The sequence below is a fragment of the Neopsephotus bourkii genome, unplaced genomic scaffold (assembly GCF_033783945.1).
Source record: "Neopsephotus bourkii isolate Nb327-2 ecotype Australia unplaced genomic scaffold, CSIRO-AGI_Nbou_v1 NB_1792, whole genome shotgun sequence".
Taxonomy (NCBI): domain Eukaryota; kingdom Metazoa; phylum Chordata; class Aves; order Psittaciformes; family Psittacidae; genus Neopsephotus; species Neopsephotus bourkii.
The window spans coordinates 8814727-8823966 of NW_026902266.1; positions in this window are offsets into that span (position 1 = coordinate 8814727).

The following is a 9240-nucleotide window of genomic DNA, read 5'->3' on the forward strand; positions in this document are numbered from 1 at the left end:
GTTGCCACAGGATTTATTAAAGACATTAACTAGCACAGATGCAGTAACGTGCTGAATCAATATAAAAGGTTAATATTAATGGCACAGCAATATGTATTGGATATGATGATAAACAGTAGCGTTGTCCTACAGGGCTTGGTCACTAGAGAAGAAATACTGGCAGCTGGAGATACTGTGTGGCAAGTAATTATGTTGGCTGTGCCTGAGGCAAAAGGTGTTACATACATTAAAAGATCACCTGAGTTTTCCAATGAGTGCTGGTTTTACAGGCTAATATTTTATTCCCTTTGAGGCTGCTCACTCAAGACCCCTTTTCAGGTCAGAATTCTCCTTCTTCAGAGCCAGGAAGGGGCTTTCAAGTTTAGTGGAGCTGTCAGGGATCAATCTCTTTTACAGCTCCTTCAAGTTCTTTATGATGCAGATGAATAATTTCCATAGATCCTGAGTCCTGTGTTGTGCCAGAATGGGAAGAGAGTGGCTGGTGTTTTTTAACTGTAGCAGCTGTTGACTGACTGGGTGAAATAACCAGTGACAGCCATTAAAAATTAACCAGGTTAAATGAACTTGGGAATGATCTCAAAGGATCAATTCTGATGGTGAATGCATTTGAGATTTGCAAGAAAGGGGTTTGAAGCATCTCTCAGTATAATCTGTCCTAGTGGACACTGGACACCCCAAAAGCTGTTGTGTAACACAGGCTGTAAAAGAATTGCCTCCTTGTGAGGTTTATTTTCTGTTGGTTTTGCTTGTTTGGAGCTTTTTTTATTTTGTTTTTCGGTGTTTTTTTGTTTGTTTGTTGGTTGGCTTGTTGATGTTGTTTGGTTTTGTTTTTTAGGAAAAGGCATAGCATCCTCCTTTATCCTTAAAATAAATCCTATCCCACCTTGCTCAGTTCTGCTGGTCTTGGCAAAGCTAGCACTATAAACTCATAAATTTTCAGAAACTGCTGATAAGGTAATACCTATCTCTTGTATTGGGTATTCCATTTACAGCTCAAACTCATGCTACAGATACCTCCTTAGATTTCCTTTCAGAAGTTCTTCAAGATAACTTTCTTCAGCAGTAGAATCAGGTCTGGATTCTCTTTAGTATTCTGCAATTGAGCCACACTGTATCTGGAGAGCAATAGAAGAATAATATGTTAAAATAGTGTTTAGCTAGTTTCAGTCAAGCTAGAATCTCCGAAACATATATGATTAACAAATAAAGCCCTCAGTATCAAACATAATTCCTGTAATGTGCAGGGAGGTGACTCAGTGTTTCAGTGGCCTCCAATTCCAAGTGTTGTGTAGTGACCTAGGAGCAGACAGGTGCTGGAGGAAATCCTTAGTTTTCTGGAATTCACCAAATGTGAGTGTTGCAACTTTGATGCTGCAGGAACACTTTTGCTGATGTCTAGCTCTTACGTAGTACTATTGACCCATAAATCTCTGCTTAGTGTGAAAACAGACTATCCCTCACCCTTTCTTTGGCAGCAGAGGCATAAAGCAGTGGAACAGCTTGCCTGGGGCATTTGGAGATGTAGGCATTGAGCTCTGATGTCCTAAATCCCAGCCCTGTGTCCTACCTGTGAGCCTGTAATACAGTTACACTTTAAACAAAATGGAGTTTATATGTAAATGGCATGTGTGTGGAGTGGTGTTCTGCTGAGCACAGTGGCAGTTTGCAGAGGCACTCAGACCATGGCACTTACTCCTGGCACCGGGATATCATAGTGTGACTCAGCGGACAACAGCGAGCAGTTATGATAATGCCTTTTTGCACTGATGTATATGCAAAGTTGAGATTGGAGGGGACAATTCCCCAACCTCTTCCTGTCCAGGGTGGGGAGTGGTCTGGGCCTTCCCTACTTCCTCAATGGAGTGCGAGGGCAGTGGAGCCAGGCTTTGTCTTGGAGCTTTGCCTACCTGCTTGTGCCTGTGGGGCACATAACCCTACACTCCTACCACCTCAGAGCAGATTGTGATGTAGTCTTTTGTCTGTGTTATCTTGTCTGTGTATGGCAACTTTGGATATAGCAAAAGAGGGTAGGTAATGTTAGGAGCTTGGCCATGTTGTACAGTTGAAATGCTGCTTTCTCAGGTTTGAAACTTCTTGACTTACAAGCTGTGGTAAAATACTGCACCATAATCACCTCGATTTAGCTGCCTAATATACAGGATTCCCTTTATAGCTTAAGTAAAGCCTATGTTTCAGTGATTTCTGGAAACTGTGTCTTCCCCTCATAGCAAATATCAGTACTTTCTGCAACTGTGTAATAAAATTGAGGGTCACAAACTGGTTTAATAAGAAATTCTATTTCTGATAAGGATTCCTGTCAGCCTTGTTTCTGGTCTAATCCAAATATCAAACTAGTAGGGTAGAATATGAGGAGTTTAATTAAGCAGGTTGCTTAAGCAAAGCAGTCATGTCCTGCTGCAGTATTGTTTGGTGTTAAACAGCAATTACATTTGTCTCTCCAACAGAATTGCAAAGCTTGTCTGAAAGCAACTGTAATCGAAAATGTCATACTGCAGATACTGATGACAGATATGGTTTAAACAAACACAAGCTTTGGCTTGAGTTCATCACAATGATGGATAATCCCGTGGCATACTGTTTATGTAGCCTGTGGTTTAGGTTGAGAGTATTCCTTTCATTGTCACATCCACCCTTGTATTTTTGTTTTTTCAGTCTGGTGTGCTGTGTGACCAACAACCATGTTAGATGAGTGCTTTGCCCACGTCACTTACTCTGCAGTGAAGGTCAAGTGAAATGGCATTTTGGATGATGAAACTGAGGTTTAACCAATGGTACTTGTGATAACAGCACAGTACTGAATTCCAGCCTCAGCTTTTGGCAGAGGCTCACTCTGTGAAACTCAAGAAACTAAGCCACATTTTCAGAAAGGTGCAGTGGTAGCAGTGAGAGTCATGCGAGAGCCAACACCGACAAAAAGCAGATGTGCTGAAGTACTGATAAAGGAGCTGTTTACACAGACCTTAGGTATATGGCTGGATTGGTTAAACTGTCTGTATTGGAACTTTCACAAGAGATACTCTGGACCGAACAAAGCTTCACCTCCTGGACTCTTGCATATTTGCATGATTTTTTGCTTAAAAAAAAATAAAAACAACCTGGAATATGTTGCACGTGTGTCAGCCAGTCTTAAATGCAGAACTTTAGTCAGTAATGAGCCTGCCTCCATGCACCCTTAAATGTTTGTGTGAAACAGATGTAGCAGTGAATGAAAACAAGGCCTGTTAGAGTGAGAACAAGCACCTGAAATGTGTAAAAGAGCTGGCCATCAGTGTATTTTTAGTCTTAATATTTCTTCCCACGTGAGCTGGAAGACAGTAGGAAATTCCCTCTTGCTGTTTGTTGTTGATAGGAAGTTATGGCCACTGTGAAGAAGTGTTAGGAGTACTGCTGTACTGGAGGTCTGCATGGCTCCACGTATTTATGTCCACAAAAAAAAAGAGGCAGTCTCTGACCATTTGTACTGGGTATTTCAAGCAGTGGCTTTTTCCTTTTTTTTTTTTTCCCTACTTCCTGAGTATTCCTGCACTTATTAAAGTGCAGAGACTCATTGAGAGTAATGCTAAAGTGCCTGGAGTTCTAATGTGTGTTATTTGAAGCTTTCTCTGATCAGTGCCAGATAGCTGGGGTAGTCTGAATACTATCCTACCATCCCTTCCCTTCTAAACCAGCATAACCTGATGACCTGCTAAAGAAACCTCATTCCCAGGCTAAAAATCTTTGTCAGAAGTAGTGGTGTCTGGATCCATATTACCTCTCCCCAGAGGACACAAAAGGTGGTCTATCTGATGACTGCACTGTCTGGTTGGCATGCATTGACCCCTAGCATCATTCATGCACACAGTGTCTTGTTTAAGTGCAGTTTCACTTGGCGAAGTCCAAGATACAAGTTAAGAGCCCACTTAAAGAGAAACCTTCCACCCGTGCAAGCTGCAGGCATTTACTTCTCGTTGCCAGGAAGTTTGTTCTCCTTTCAAACAAGACACCAGTATCAATGTTGATGCAGGACACAATGAATTGCAGGCATCTCTGTCTAGAGAGGAGAAAGGGAAACATATCTTTGCACCTAGATTTTTGCCTCAGTTTTCCAGGCCGGGAAATAGGCTGCCTTCCAGCTATCTGCATCCAAGCTGGCTCCCAGTGATGGGAACTTTCCTCAGTTCCATGGCTTGAGAAAGATCCAAACCTCATACGTGTTGATGTAGGCTTTAACTTGCTGTAGGGGTGCAGATCATGTTAAGAAGAATGTCTCTGCACTTTGGATGTGTTCCCTGACCATCAGGTGCAGGGCTGTTTTCTCTTAACTGATCCTCTTCCTGCCCCTCCACTGACATCTTTGACACCCTTATATGCTATCACCCTGCGACTAGGATGCAAAGTTCTGGATAAGCTTCATAGGGTGTGGTTTACTATTTAAGCAATGTTGGTATATTAGCCTGCTACTGCTGAAAGTGCAATCCAGTGTACAATTACTATTGCAGACACTAGATCTAACATAAGGGAAGAGGTAATGAAAGAGTGGGAGGCAGAAGAGGATCCCTTTCACTGCACAGCTGTCTGTTAAATGCTGTTTACTGTTGTGCTGACTGCAGAGTCCAGCTTTCTGTGACAGCTGGCTCAAGGCAGCACAGAAGTGAGTGTGTGCGTGGGTCACGCAGCTCTCTCCATGCTGCTGTGCTTCACATGTCAGCAGGCTTTCAGTCTGTGCTTGGTTGGTGTCATCAACCCAACAGATCTGGGCAACTGCATGAGATGGGTTCTTGTGGTCCCAGTAGCAAGAGGCTGGTGCCACCAATGCCATTTCTGGGAAACTCTTCCAGTCCCTGCTATGTGATCCACATAGGTCTGTGATAAAAAGGCAAAAAGCCAAGAGAAAGGAGCTGTGTGGCCCAGAGACATTGCTGTAGCATGCCCTGTGTGGCACACAGGCCACAGTCTGAGAAGCCCTGTGAGGGACAAGTCAGAACCCAGAAAATTAGGATAATTAGATTTATAAGTAGCAGTGTTATAGTTCCTCCCAGAGGGGCCCCAACACAGTTTGGGGTTTTCTTAATAGAGTGTTTTTTTCCCTTTTTATGATTGTTCAAATATTTCCTCCCACAGTCTTGAATTATTCTGAGTGCTTTTCATGTGTCAGAGGTAGCTCTGCCTATTTACCCTTCAGGGTAATGGAGCAGTCATTGGTTTTGCTTTCATTTTCCCCCTCCTCTTGTCTTTCAAATATCTACTAAGCCATTGTCATCTTTCAAATTAATTTTTAAAACCAGAGCTCTCTTACAGTTCAAACTTGCACAAAAGCAAGATCCAATTTGCGCTGTATTCTATGGAGAATTATGAGTGTGTCAGGGCTGCAGTTTCTGGTCTTAATAAAATAACTCTAGTAACGAAGACACTTTCCTTCAAAGCAGCTTCCTTCAGTTACTTGTTTTGTCTTCTTTGCTAATGTTAATAATTCAGTGGAAGAGAAGCCTTAAAAAAAATAAACACTTTGTGTCTTGGTGAGTAAGATGGATGTTTTTTATTTTAAATTCCCTTGCTAAATGCAGTCTGTGATTTGTTGTTGGGCTATGGTGTGGCCTCAATAACTCTGGTGCATTAAGTGCAGCTAGATCATGCTGCCTTAGGAAACCCACGAGAGGACAGTGCTGTGTCAAGTGCCAGGCCTTGGAGCTGTTTGTCTTAACATTTTAGATTCATTTATCCATTCCCCTAACAAAACCTTTTACTACTGCACTGAGTATTATATTGCCTGCTTTTCCTGTTAAGTAAGAAGGCAACAGGAGCTGCAGATTTTGCACAGCAGTAATTACTTTAGGCTTCACTACCAAGGACCTTTTGACCTAACTGATGCTCAGGCCAGATCTGTCATGCTTAATCCCCATGCTCGTCCATCCCTGGGAGGCTGCAGAAGTGTCCTGTTCTTACATATAAACAAGGTCTAAAAGGTAAAATTCACGTGGTGCTTCATCTTAAACGATGCACTGAACCCATTCAGGAATTGCTTCCACACTTTGAGGAAAGTCATGGTTTTGTTGGGAGGCTCTGATGGCTAGCTGTTAAAAGGAAGGGCTGAGATTAGGGGTTGTTCTGTTCTGTCTCTGCCCCTACTTTGCAGGTTTGCCTGGAGTTGGTTATAAGTTGCTGAGCCTTTGAAAACAATTTTAAATTTTGGCCACAAATTTTTGTTTCCTCAAGACCAGCTCTGCCAAAATAGCCCCATTTAATCATAGTTTAGTTTTCAGACTGAATGATCCATACAGGTGTGGGTAGCCAGCAGCTTAATTTCTGGTTGTTAAAATTAGGCTGTTTTGTTAGCTCTTTGATTCTCGATTTCTTCACAAAGTCAGGGTACAGAAGTACAGGCACAGAAATGCAGAGTATTAATTAAGAGTTTTTTGTCGCCCTGTTATTTAGCTTGTCCTTGGATTGGCCCACTCCAGATTACTACCCAGTTACTATTGCTATTATTCTTGTTTAATGAGATAATCCAAATAATCTCATTTCAGTTTCACAGATCATTAGATCCAACACACTTATTAATAAGGCATTTGTGAGATCTTTATGTCCACTCAGCTGTTTTCAGTCCTTCTATTATCCTCTGCAGCAGAGGGTAGAGATGTGCTGAACATTTAGTAGTTGGATATGTTTCTTCAAAGTATTAGCACTTGTCACTATGTATTGTTTAAACAGCTGCTTCTTCTTGTTAATTGCAGTAATAAAAATGTTGTACATCCTGGACAGAGGTGGTGACTGTGCTAGTGAAGAGTGGCTCTCCCAGAGAGGGAACTGCTGCAGTCTCTTTCCTAACAAACAGGGTCACCTTTCCCATGCAGGCAGCAATGTGCAGCAGATGTGGGGCTACTTCGCTCCACTGACAGTAAGATAAGAGTGAGCAGGGATGCTCTCATGCTGACTTCCAATGACAGTCAAAGGCAAGAAAGCACTAGGGGGACCACCTAGATCATTGCTTCCCAATGTTTTCAGCCAGCATGTTTACCCATGCAGCCACTACACGTTCCTCACAGGTTTCCCCAGAGGGTGTCAGTCACAGACGCGTGCCCCATGCCTCATTGGCTGTTTTAGAGTTCCTTGGTGGCAAGATGTGCCTCTGAAGCAGAGAGTGTGGATCAGGTACATCTGGCAGGATGGCAGGAAGCATATCTGTGCCCTTGTTGAAGTATTTGCAGTGTCTTGTTACCCCATGCATCTCCTATCAACACCAGTACCTACGTGTGCTCTCTAGCACCATGGCTTGGATTCTGACGTTGCTTAGAGCTAGTAGAGGGTTGCTTGGATATCTGTATTTTTGTTGTGACTGTGTTATTTAAAACAATGAAAATTCTGCAAAGAATTGAATTAGACAGGTCTATGTGGCTGTGCTTTTGTGCCAACAATGGAAAAACCTCCAGTTTTTACCGACACACATAGAATTAAATGCAAAGAGTAACAAATGCTTCACTGCTTTTGATAGAGAGAACCTATAACTCTGGAGGATGTGTGCCTTTTAGTCATGTCACTTGGCTGCCAAATGTGACAGTACTGGCACTGAAACTGTTGCACTTTGTCACTGTGGTTTGTAGACAGGCATACCTAGCTGACTCTGAACAGCAATCAAATGGGGAGAAGTGCTTGAAAAATCAGCTCTGTTTTATTGTTAGACAAAGTGGCATGGGCTGTCTGAGTGCTGAGGTTGCCATCTATTCTGTGATACTCTTCTCCCTACTGTGTCACCCACACGTGTCTGTGATATACATGGGAGCTGCTAGAAAGGACTGTGGGCTGGAGGCTTCACTTTGGCAAACCATGCATGGCATGCAGGCCATGGCTCTTGGTTCTTCTAAAGCTGAAACTTGCTAAAAAGCAAGATCCAAGCCACACTGCATTGAACAGCTGATGAATTGTCAGTGTCCAGTGAAGCTATTCTTCACTGGGGAAAAGCTCCATCTGCTCCACTCATGATCACTGTGGCCTGTCTTCACCACCACACCATTTTGAAGTTCAGCTCAAAGCCTGGCCTCTAATGTTGCCTTCATTCACATGCAGAAGTCTTTAGCCTGGTTAAGTATTAGCTCTTTGTAAGGAAATGTGCCTCGAGGCTTGCTTAATGCTGCAGTGGGGACTACACAAGCTGTGGATTTCTCATTTGACACCAGCCCTGCTTAAGCAGGATTTAGCAGTCTCCTCCTCAGGTCCTTCTTCCTACTCTTCCATTCCCTTTTCTGTTGCATTGGCAAGGTTCCTGATGCAGCAGGGTGGTAAACTGGAGTGAGAGTCAATATGGCTTGAGAAGACAAAAATTAATAATCATAAAACAAGCTGAAGGTTCTTTCACGTGGTTTTGTATTGTTTTGTTTTGTTTTGTTTCTAGATTTCAAATCTTTGATCTGTTTGATCACAAACAGCTATATCAAAGAGTGGAGCAAAGATAGGAACAAATCGCTGCCCAGAAGCAAAAGTGATTGATTGCACAAGGTTTGTTTTCAGGTTTGATGGCAGGGCCAGCAGCACGGGTGAGCTAATGCCATCTGTGTGTATGTTACAGCGCTGTCACCCTGGTTGTGCCAACGCAGCTGGCTGCAGGACTGCACTTGGAGTCGCTTGGAGCAGCTTCGTGGTGCAACAATTGTGTCTGCTAAAACCTCCACACGAAGTGCCCTGCTGCTTGGTGCAGGGTTTCTAACTCTCATTACATACCCACTTGAAGAAAAAGGTATTAGCTGAAGGGTGGATAATCCAAGCCAAAGGTGCAGTGAAAATAAGTCCTTTACCTCAAATATCACTAAAGACTCTTATCCCTCCCAAACCTCTGACTTCCCTGTCCTTTAACAGCAGTCGATATTCTCCTGGCATAGACTACAGCAGGGGAAATTAATTGCTCTGTAATGACAAGCCTCCTCTCAGGAACTGGCCTTCTGTTCTGGGTAAATGGAGGGCAGTCTGCAGTCTATCAACAGATGGTTTCCTCTGGGGAAACAAATTCCAGTTCTCAGATTCCCCTTTACGTTACTGACTATTGGCATCTCTTTCTACTTCAAGATCTGCTACATTGCTGCACGGTTTTTTTCTCTTTAATTAATTTCTTTCAGCTCTGTCAGGATACAGGGTAATTAAATGCTCAGTATCTTGTCATAAAAATGCCACTTTTCAGAGGAATTGTCTTAATGAGCCTGTTTTTCAGTATAGCAGAGGCTCATCTATTAGTCGAGTGTATATTTTTAGAGC